Genomic DNA, 11,708 nt, shown 5'->3' with positions numbered 1-11,708 from the left:
CAGTAATACTAGACTGGGAGGATCAATCAAATTGCAGAATCTCGCAAACAGCAATCATCAACACTTACTGGAATCCAGCTGCCATTAACCAACACACCTACCTAGCCATGATGGAAAATCTAGTAGACGAAATCCAAGCATTCCACCAGGTCCCTTCGATTATAATTTGCGGCGACCTGAACGCTCAATGCTCTGATAGGCCTACAAAGCTGGGTAGAACTCCATCTACGACCCCGGCCGCCAAAAGAGGGAGTCTGTGGTCCGCTCTAATGGCATCAAGAAAAATGGAGAATCTGGATTCAGCCTTCCCAAACGCTCATCGTCTTCCTACCTGGGATCAAGGCTCCCTTCACACTACCATCGACTACATCTTTACCTCACGATATCTCCTGGCAAAGGTGAAAAACTTTGATGTTCGCAAAACAAAAGCCAGCGACCACAACCAGCTCATCATGTCTTTGCAAAATCACTTCAAACCACCGGCTCCGTTCGTCTTGGGGGTTGAACCAAATTCCCGGGGAAATCGCTTGAACTTGACAGCGCAAGCAGTCTCAAACCTGCAAGCAAAATATGCGCTGGGGGTGAATACCGATGCAAAAGACTCTTTGGACTATGTACCTTTACTAGTCCAATACAGGGCAAATCCAAAATCGTCGGCCCCAAACTTCATTGCGCTCAGACATTCTTTGGACACCACTCTGGTTGCAAAAAGACGTCAACTACGCAGGTTGAAAAGGCGGCTTGGGGACCTTCCTCAAAACAATAAAATACTAATGACGGCAACAAAAACGTACAAAAACTGGGCAAAATATCACCGCCATCAACTTTACCAGCAGGATGCAGAATCCATGCTAAAGGCCATCGGTGGAAACAAAGTGAGAAAATTCTGGTCCTTGCTAAAAATATAGGCTCCTTCATATAACAACACGACCATCAACGCCATGGCGGAACAAAAATGGAGCATTCACTTTTCTTCCCTCTTCCAAGGTATGCATTCCACGGACTCACCTGAAAAGAAATCGAGCAGTGAAAACTGGCTGAAACTGGACGACCAGGCAGAAATCAGAGATCACATCAAAAAGCTGAAGAACTCCAGAGCGGCGGGCCCGGATGGAATTTCAAACATCGACTTGAAAAAAAACGCAGAGGAATGGGCCCCGCTTATTACGTCCATCTTTTTGTAATGCGCCGCCCAGAAATCCCTCCCACCTTCGTGGAACGAAAGCCATCATAGTCCCAATTTACAAGAAAGGCGATATTACGGATCCACTAAACTACCACCTATAGCCCTCTTGGATCTTGGACTGCATCAGGAAAGTCTTCGGGAGCCTGCTCTTGAAAAGATTCCATTCCTGGTCAAAATCGGCCCCTTGCAACAAAAGGTTTCAAACAGGCTTTAAAAGAAACGTGGGCACAGCGGCAAACATACTAACCATCAGCACTCTGAAAAGTAAGGTCCTGGAGGGCAAACCGAGGATCTTTGTGGCTTTTATAGACCTCTCTCAGGCCTTTGACCTAGTCAATAGACACCGCCTTTGGAAAAAACTAGAAGGGTGGCGTTGTCCCCAGGATATTCTGCAACCAATCAAGGCTCTTCACTCAGAAATCACCCTCAGGGTCCGCCTGTCCCAAATGGGCAACCTGTCAGGTGAAATTCAGACGGGTCGAGGGGTGAAACAAGGATGCCCTCTTGCCCCAGCGTTATTCCTAGCCTACATAGGCGACTATGGGGACTCAGAAGATCTGTCAAGGACCTTTCCACCGTCTATGGCCACTGCACAAATTAGCCACCTACTGTATGCAGATGACCTTATCTTATTTGACCAGACCCAGATCGGCCTCCAGAGGCAGTTATCAAACCTTCTGCGCTACACATCTGAAAACAATCTAAAAATAGATAAAGAGAAAACTAAAATCTTGATCCTGGAGGCTGGCCAGAAAAAAAGAGCAGACAAATTCAAATGGTCTCTGGAGGAAAATGAGATTGAGAAAGTCACAGAATACAAATATCTAGGTGTTCTGATGGATAACTCGAAACACAAGACCTCCATGCAGGTAAACCTCCAAAACAAAACAAAGAAGCTGACATCACAAGGAAAGGCGATCGACATAAAATTTGGAAAATTCTCATGCATCCCAGTGATAGAATTCTACAGAAAAAAAGTTGTCCGTTCTATTACCTACGGCGCTGAAGCTATGCCTCTGATTCCTAACAAAATCTGGCCAAAACTAGAAAGTTTGTTTTGGAAAGGGGTCTTCTCCCTTCCAAAATCTACGTCCATAGCTGCAATTCGAAGAGAACTCAGTCTTGTGTTGTTAAAGACAACAGTAAACATCAACGCTCTCAGGCTATACCGAAAATGCATCATGGACGAGAGTGAGGAAATTTACGGTCTGCTAAATAAGGAGTTACAATCGGGAAAGGTGAAAATGCTAGCAGCATGGAAAGAAGCAAACACGGCCTTACTCCAGTCAGTCGCTTGCTCGGAATCTGACCTCAGTGCAAACCCAACTAGAGTGTTTAAAAAATTGAAAGAGCTTGATTGGATTCAAACACAAGAGTCTGCTTCTAACAACAAATTACTCCATCATCTGCCTCATCGTACTGCAAGCTCAATGAGCCAATGAGGTACCTAAAAAAATTCCCCAGTACGGGAGCTCGAAATTCACTCCTAAGGATAAGGATGAATCTACTGGACACAAACGAAATTCGCAGGATTAGAGGCCTTTCCGACTCTAACACTTGTCGCTTGTGTGAGAATGAAACCGAATCCATCCGACACCTGCTTCTGCAATGCCCAAAAAACTTGAATCTCAGACTGGTCCACCTGGAACACTTAATAGAGGATGATTGAGGGTGGGATGAAGAAAAATGGTGGAACAGATTGATCGGCCGGAGACCGAAAAACCTGGCTCTTGGCAACTGTAAACATTTTGGAACACACGATGAAAATGATAACAGATTCAGGGTCCCACCCTGGTTAGCTACTCCGGAATTCAGCTTTTCAGCTCTTCTTCTTTTGTAAAGTTCTTTTTGAACACACACAAATAAAATAAAAAAATAAAAAATAACCCTAGGTAACTTAGCGTCACCAACCCCAAGTTCCTTTTACAGAGCCCAGGAGGGAACTTAAAATGAAAATCACAGCAATTTTGAAGACTCTGCATTGCGGATATTCATAATTGCAGTGATTTTCTTTTGAAGTTTTGACTCTGTCCTTTCTACTGGGCTCCCCTGGGCCAGGGGAGCACAGGAGAGAGGAGTACAGTCAGAGTGACACTGACTTAGCTGCTCAGGACAGGCTCAAACAAAGTAGAAAAGGCATTGAATGCCATTGATTAAAAAAGAAAAAAAGTACTGTTTCAGGATGACTCCCAGCTTCAGACTGCTCCTTCCTCCTAGCACAGGCAGCTCCTGGTGTATCATCCGGCATAGTCTGTTCTGGAGAGCCTGCCCCATGTACAAGAAACAAAACCAGTTTGGTTTTATTTCTTTCTGACCCTCCTCCTTGGAGGAGGGTCAAAGCTCAGAGGCTGACTGACCCTCCCTCAGCTCCTAGTCCCCTGTCCTATCTCTTGCACAGACAGGGGCGGGGTCTGGAAAGTGATCTGACCCCTATCATGTTTGAGGGACAGGACAGGGGCTGGGTAAGAGAAGAGGATGCTTGGGGGCATTTCTTTCTTAACGCCCTCCAGACATCCTTTTCAGCTGTGTTTCTCGGCCTTTGCCGTGCCACCTGGGACTGGCCTGCTCTACGCATGTGCTGCAGGATGGCAAATCACAGCGCTCCACGCTGCACATTCAGACCAGCACCACCATGTCCAAAGTGATAGGATGTTGTACTTGTCGATATGGTGGGGAATGGAATTTGTGGTGGGGCTTTGCCCCTCCCACCCCCATGGGCCAGCTGCTCCTGATAAAGCCCTGCCAGTACCCTAGTGTGCAAAGTACAGGCTTGCCGCACGCCAGAGTGCTACCCGTGACCTATTCTCAACCAAACATTGCTCCAAATACTGCTCTACAGCACTGTGAAATTACTTATTACTGTGAACTGCTTTGAAATGCCCTTTGATCAACTGGGAAGCAGAGAAGGATAGCAGTAAACACCTGCATTGCATGTTCCACTGCGTTCCACTTTAGACATTATTTTCCCTCATTAGACTGCCTTACTGTGGGGATTAATCAAAGCCCTGAAATAAATGAAACTGCAGGGCCATGGGAGGCATATTAAGGCAGACTATGGGGGTTACTGCACGTAACACAAGGATAGGCTATGTGAAAAGGCTTACCTGTCAACAAAAAAGGAAAACCAGCCTTTTTCATTCACAGTGGCAGAAGAAATCCAAAGGCCCCTTTCATATGAAAAGCAGGATTTTCAAACACTGACACCAAAATGACTTTGCATGTGTGTTTGCAGTTTAAAGCAAGAGAAAACGTACCCCTGCTAATATAAAGATGTCAGGGAAAAGTCATGGTGTGTGTTAACAAAAAGTAATGTATATTATGCTTCACTTGCAAAATACTGCCAAACATTTGAAAAGAAAAGCCCACTTTGTTTCCATAAGGCCGAGACAGGCCCTTTTGCTTGTTGTTGGCAAACTTCACAAAGGACTTCACCACAGAAAGCCTGGCTGGCATCCCAGCTGTTTGCAACTGCAATAAAGTGTGGCTGCTGAGAGGTGTCTCTGAAAGTCTTCTGTTCAGAGCAATGGCTCTAGCTGGTGAATGACTGGATTATGGGGATGGGGATCTATGTGTTGCCAAGTCCTCCTAAGTATTTACGACTGGCAGCTACCAACTTCAAACAACAAAGAGACTAAGGGCCTCATTACACGGTAGGCTTTAACCATGGCGCTATTAGCGCCATGATTGCCGCCGGTACCGTACCGGGTCCGCCTTGGTGGATGGCGGAATTACCGCCCTACTCCAAGGTGAGCGGGGCCGGTAATTCCCCATTCACCTAGGCTCTTCCCCATTCCCATTTTTGCCCCCATAGGGCATAATGGGAATGGGGAAGGAGCTAATTACGGTACCGCTAATTGCGGTACCGTAATTAGCTCCGAGGTCCCTATGCGGGTTCGTTTTTTAACGCCTGCTAATAGCAGGCGTTAAAGTGCCAACCCGCAAAGGGACCTCGTAGTAAGGCAGTAAGGGTTAACGGTCACCGGTACCATTACCGGTGACCGTTAACCCTTACCGCCTACCATGTAATGAGGCCCTAAGAATAAAAAATCTGGTCACAGGTTGGCTCAGAGAGGCAAATAGCGTTGTGGACAGGAGGGCTCCAATTTGCATAACCTAAAGATCTCCTATTAATTTAAATGGACTGTTATTGTTTAAGCATTTTTCTCAGCAACCATAGGCCGTACTTCCTTGATTGATGTGTCATATTTTAGGTAATTTCCAGATGACCTTGTTTAAATAAAATTCCCCCCCTGCGACTTATGGAATTGTAATGGACAGCTAAAAGGTGTTCCTGGCTGCTCCGAAAATGTCCCGGATTTAAGAGTTGGCAAAATGGTGGGGTGTAAAATTAGGTATTTGGTGAGTAAATTACATGCTCATAATTATTATGCTTTTATGTAAATGGCAGAAAATTGCCACACGACTGTGCAACATGTAGCAAAAATGGCTGTTTTTTTATTATATTCCCATGAGTAGCTGCAGCAGAATATATGTATATTATAGTGGTTACTAGTAAATTATGAAGTTTTGCTAAAGAACTAACTGCCTGATTAATGGAATTATTTGCGTGAAAAATGCATATTTTATGCAGAGGATAAGAAACTACCTGAACGAAACAGCAGTACAGACGCATTCAGAGACATAGGGCCTCAGTACGACCCAGGCGGTAAGTTACCGCCTGGGTCGTACCTTTACCACCATGGCGTAAACTACGTTTACGCCATGGTGGTTGGCGGACTTACCGCCCCATTCCGAGGTTGGCGGGGCGGTAAGTCCCCAATCCCCATTTACCCTTCCCCATTCCCATTTTTGCCCCATAGGGCATAATGGGAGTGGGGAAGGCGTTAATTACGCCACCGTAAATTACGGTGGCGTAATTAACAACAAGGTCCCTTAGCGCCATGGATTTTAACACCTGCTAAAAGCAGGTGTTAAATCCTCCATGGCGCTAAGGGACCTCGGAATCAGGCAGTAAGGGTCGGCGCTGTTTACGCCGCCGTAAACCCCTTACCGCCTGGGTCCTAATGAGGCCCATAGTGTTGGCCAACTACAGGAAAACGTTAAGAATCAAGAGAAGCCCATATGAAACGGACAATGAACTAAACGACTACTTGGACAGCACAGCCCATCTTGGAAACAACATATGGTACCTATGAAGAAAGTTGGACGAAGGCAATCAGAAGGAGAATGTTTTGTCTGTGCACTCCTGCCATACAGCATGGGAAAGTCCAAGATCTTTTTGGCTGTAGAAGAAGATGTCACCACAGCACACTGTATGTTACACGTAGCTATGTGCAACATCAGAGGACAATTCATGAGAAGAGATGCCTCATTGATATGGGCCAACGAAAAGGACTACCCTGATGAAGACGGGTTTGTCCAGGACATCAAAACAAGAAACAGGGTGCACACCAAGAATCACGTTATTAGATATGAAAACCCTGACGTCAAAGGGTCAGGAATAAGGTGGGAAATAAACTCAAGAATGAACGTCCAAGGGAAAACGGCAGAAGAAGCTCAAATTTGGAAAAACCGAGGACAAATGCAGATCTGGAGATCAGTAGTTTCCCCTAACGGATGGGAGGAAGGAGTCGTAATCTGCCGAGCTTGGATGGTCCTTGGAGCCTGCAAGGAAGCAGTAGAAAACTCACAGAGGTTATGTAAACCTCTATGGCCGAAGTTGGTGAAGCTGTTAACATGGGTCGAAGACAGGGGAGGGCCCCTGCAAATAGTACCGTTGGAGAACCCGAAACTGTGCTTCAGATGTAATGGTACAAGGAAAATCAAAACTGTGACGGATATATGTGGCACCAGGAATGGCACAAGGAACCGCAGTCCTGATGGACCGCTATTGGGCGTGTGGATCCAAAGCATACATAAGACTGCCAAGATTTTGGGGGGGCATATTTACATTTTCACTGTCCATGTTCCTGCACTGTTGATTCCAAAAAACAATCTGCATCTGGACAGCTTCCCGAAAGCAGATGCTCATCTAAGAAGGAGTAGATCCACAGAATTGATATCCAGAAGGAAGAGAGAAAACTACTCTTCTGCCAAATCAGAAGAAACATTCTATGCGATTCCATACGAACACAGGCTGTTCAGCCTCACTTCAACAGTATTCACCACAATGCTCCTGCCACACATCCAAATTGGAGTGAATGCTAAATGGTTGCAGATAACCAGATGGGAGTTACTGCAGACCATCAATACCACAATAAAAGGTTTCAATGCGATCAAAAAAGAGCTGAGAGCGGTTAGACTGATGACCCTCCAGAACAGATATGTGCTTGACATGATCACAGCAATGGATGGGGGTGTTTGTGCAAAAATCGGAGAATCATATTGCACATTTACACCATCGCATGATGAGGGAAATGGAACCCTCACAGAGGCCATAAGCATGTTGACAACTTTAAAAAACCAGATGACTGATGAAACGGACGAAGTGGATGATGATAGCTGGTAAGGAAACGTATTCTCATGGGTCCCGCAATGGATGGCAGACATATTCAAGTTTCTGGGAGCATTGCTAGCAATGGTGCTGCTAGGATTCTGTGTTATCAAGATAATTGTCACACAGTGCCAGAAAACTGCAAAGAAGGCCATTGGGATGAAAGTAATGATCGATGTTGAGCCAGCGTGGAAGCCCAGAGACCTAACAGATGAGGAGATAAGGAATTTTGTGAAGGCCAGCAAATTTGCAACTCAGGAACCGAAATTCACTTATCCAAAGAAACAAAGAAGGTATGAAGGCAAATGGATTTACTGCAGTCCAAATGGACCATGCCAGTTGATGACCTGGAACAAAGATGAGCATGTGAAAACAACAGGAAGCTTGAAAGGGGTGATAAAGATATGGACACCAAAATTGCATACTTTCACGCCATCTTGTGTAAACCCACAAGACTATGAGCAAGAAGCTGAGGAATCAAACACATTTAATATAAAGGAGGAAGTAGGAGTGGTCGATGAACCTACCAGAGGGGGGAGTGTAGAGGAGGTCCCAGATATGAACTGCACCCCTGCCCCCCATTGCGAGTTGCCAGTAAGGTACTCGCCAAGGTATGTGACGTACGAGGAGCAGCTGAACCAACAAAGGGCTGCAATGGGCCTCTGGCCTGTGAACATTAGAAGATCAATACCTGTTGAAAATCCCATAACCAGGCAACCCTGGGCAGCACGGTACCCAATCAGACAACCGTACCTGCCATTGGTATGAAACGACGAGTATTTACAGACTGTCCACGAGGAAACCCAGAAGGCCTTAATGGAATGGCAGCCCAGAGAACCACCAGAAGTGGCTACTGAAAGCTATGCATGCCAGTACCGACAACTGCGAGGATAATTGTAATGGACGAAGGGGAGAGACACTGTGAAAAACGAATGAGAATGGTCTCATGAGACAAGATGGGAGCAACCGCCTTATTGAACGTGTGTAAATAAGCTTGAAACGCAAGAAGCTAAGTAATCGATACCGCCTGCAATGCTTAAGTAGAAGAATAGAGCGGCATGCGCCAACTATATATGTCTACCTCAATACAGCACAATGTACACGTGCAACTCCATTTTGTATAAACAGAAGTACTCCGAGGCGGCCAAGGCCTAACTGGCCAAGCTTCATATCCAGGCCCAAGTGGAGGAAAAGAGCGGGATTGAAACTTAACAAAGGATGGGAAATCGAGGTCAACCAGAGAAGGAGAGGCGAGCATGAGCTCACGAGGCTCCAACTTCAGAGCATGCCAGCCCGCCCGTGAAGGTTAAGATAAGAGAGGCCCATGCAGGTGGCCAAATGCATACAGAATTAAATGTACAAAAGGTTGGAAACTGAAGCAGATTCACAGTGGACCAACACGTGACCAGACAGGTGCGAAGATGTACCACCGCCTGATGTCGTCCTCAACCAGAGGGTGCCATAACTTTTCCTGATAAGAGACTACAGATCCAAGGCCATACCCAGCCAACTAATTGACACATAGCCCTAAACCACTGATTGATGAAAGGGAGGCAGGGTGAATCTTGGGACACCAGGCACCAGGGTGTCTATTCTGCATTCTGCAAATTAAAGTGGAGATTTATGTTTAGGGGTGTAACTCACCCAATCACAAGGGACCATGTAATCTATGGTCCTATAGACATTGTAACCAATGAGACGTCATACTTGTAGTGACGTCAATCACGTGTGGTGTAGAGGGATGGGCGTAGACCCCCACCCAATAAGAGTTATCCAATCTGTATGCTTTATTTTCATATACAGATAATAACCCCTATAGTTAATTAATACAATTATATTGCATGATTATTTTTTATAGAAGTGTACGTCATTGATGACGGAATTTGTCAATATAAAAGGCTGTATGACTGAAGTTCGGGGAAGTCGGGGCGAGACAGGTGTTCGCGATGCTGGTGATATCCATAAGCTGATGTATGTATGATTAAAGAGGACTTCCCTTTGGCAACTTACTGAGTCCCTAGTATTGATTTGTGCTAGAGTATGTAAGTTCTTCACCCTGTCCTCACAGGGTGCAGCTATCTTGTATTACAAGTTTTTGGGGGTTGAGTACTGACCAATGGGCCCGTCAGTAAATTCCTCTCCCCGAGAACAATGGGGTAGGTGTAGTTTGGCTGATACTGTAAAGACTCATCTGATTTGGATGATCTCTGATGCTGTGTCACCCTGCGAGAATATGCAACTCAGTTAAATGGTGGGCCTTTTTGCCCTACTCGGGTCTACCCTCCCAGCTTCTGTTATCCTTTTCTCAAAGCCCCCCTTACCCAGATTACAGGGGAGGTCAGGCTTAACGGTTACTTCACAGGTTGTGGTTGAACAGCCCTGCTAGTCCAGGCTTGAGCATAAACTTCCCACGCGCAGCCTTGTTGCTTCACTAGGGCACTTCTGAAATGTTCGTTTACATGAAAGTTCAAATGACATCTCAGTTCCTTTCCTGAGTTGGCAATGCTGGTTGAACCATTTAACTACAACCATAGGTTGTGGGCTAATAAGTTATAGTGTAAACGGACAGTCATGAGAGCCGCTAATCCTTACTTGTATTTCTTTTCTTCCCAATGCCGTTAGATGGAGGTGTTGATTCTGGGCAATGTCACAGGTGTTCAGGTGCATAGAGACCCCCTCTTTTGCTTGATGTGGGGCATGATTTTCAGTGGAAACAGCACACAGTGGTTCTTTGCAGTTTACATTACTTGCGTCTCTCTCGTTAAAGGTGGTTTCCTGGTGGGATCACCAATCATGGTTGGAGTACAAGGTAGCAGGTAAGCCATACTTTAAGTGTGTGGTGTAATACTGCCCCTTGATGTTGGTCACCTTGTTTTCCCTTTAGTCACACGAGATTACGTGGACTTTTGGGAAATGTAGTGCTGGTCTCCACTGTCTCCATAGTCCGGCTAGAGAAGTCTGCAAGTTCCTACCTGAACCTGAGAAGCCTATCCTCTCATTGGGATGGGGCACTTGAGTGGCATTGTGGCATTAAGGACTTGGCACTAGCCATGCCTTCAATTCTGGGGCCAGGTTGTAATGATGGCATGAGAGTGACCTCCCATGGGGTGTGGCTGGTCCGATGGATTAAGCAGATACATGTACCTCATGTGAGAGAAGCAGTAAAGCTAGAGGAATCTGGACGTATCCCAGCACTGGGAAAGGTAGTGGGTGCAGCAGGCTGCAGGAGATGGCAGATTGGGAGGTGGGGAAGGGGTCCAATTTGTAAGATGTAAGAATTCAAAGATAGAACGAGTGGCATGATAATGGGGGAGGGGTGGGGAGTATTCAAGAGAAGCAGGGTAAAGATCAGCTGTGCATACTCAGTGAAGGTGTGTCCCAACTCGTCAGTCAATTATCACCCCCGTTAAAAGGGTCTTGCCTCCACAGCTGAGGGTGAACCTGAAGGAGGAAGTTTGCTGCTGCATTCAAAGTGTTGCATAACTTATGAAATAAGAAACATGAAATACAACCCCTGGAAGGGAAACATCAAAGAGAAGGGTAGCAGACTCCCAGCCAATACGAGGTAATACGTACAAGTGGCCAGAAAGAATGCTAGTTCAAAGAAGTGCATTACCATGGCTAGCAACAGAGACTGGCCTATTGCATTGGACCCACTCGTTGGTAGACACAGACGTGCACATTTGTGAAGGATCTACTAAGGTGGGAACAACTTACTCTATGAGAAGGAGCAAAGGACACAATAAACTCCTGCGATCTTTGTATTGTATTTGGTTATTTATATAGCGCTCTTTCTCCATTTGTATGGCCTCAATGCGCTTTATGGTTGGAACGCCCTTGGTGACTGTAGTCAATGTAATGGAAGTTCTCTAATAGTTTTAGATGAGGAGATACATATGTGCATTTTCACCAGACTAGGATTTAGGTGGCTGGCTAGGCATTTGTGATGTCATCTTTGATGTCCTGGGTGTTAGTCTTAGCAATGCACGGTGATGGCGCGAGTTATGGTTGCTTAGCTTACCATAACTGGCGAATTTCAGGGGGTTTTCAGTTTTAATTTGAACCATA

This window comes from Ambystoma mexicanum, chromosome 6q, assembly GCF_040938575.1.
Source record: "Ambystoma mexicanum isolate Mex_15411 chromosome 6q, UKY_AmexF1_1, whole genome shotgun sequence".
In the NCBI taxonomy this organism is placed as follows: Eukaryota; Metazoa; Chordata; class Amphibia; order Caudata; family Ambystomatidae; genus Ambystoma; species Ambystoma mexicanum.
The sequence above is the reverse complement of the archived record's forward strand: the minus strand, read 5'-3'. Positions refer to the sequence as shown.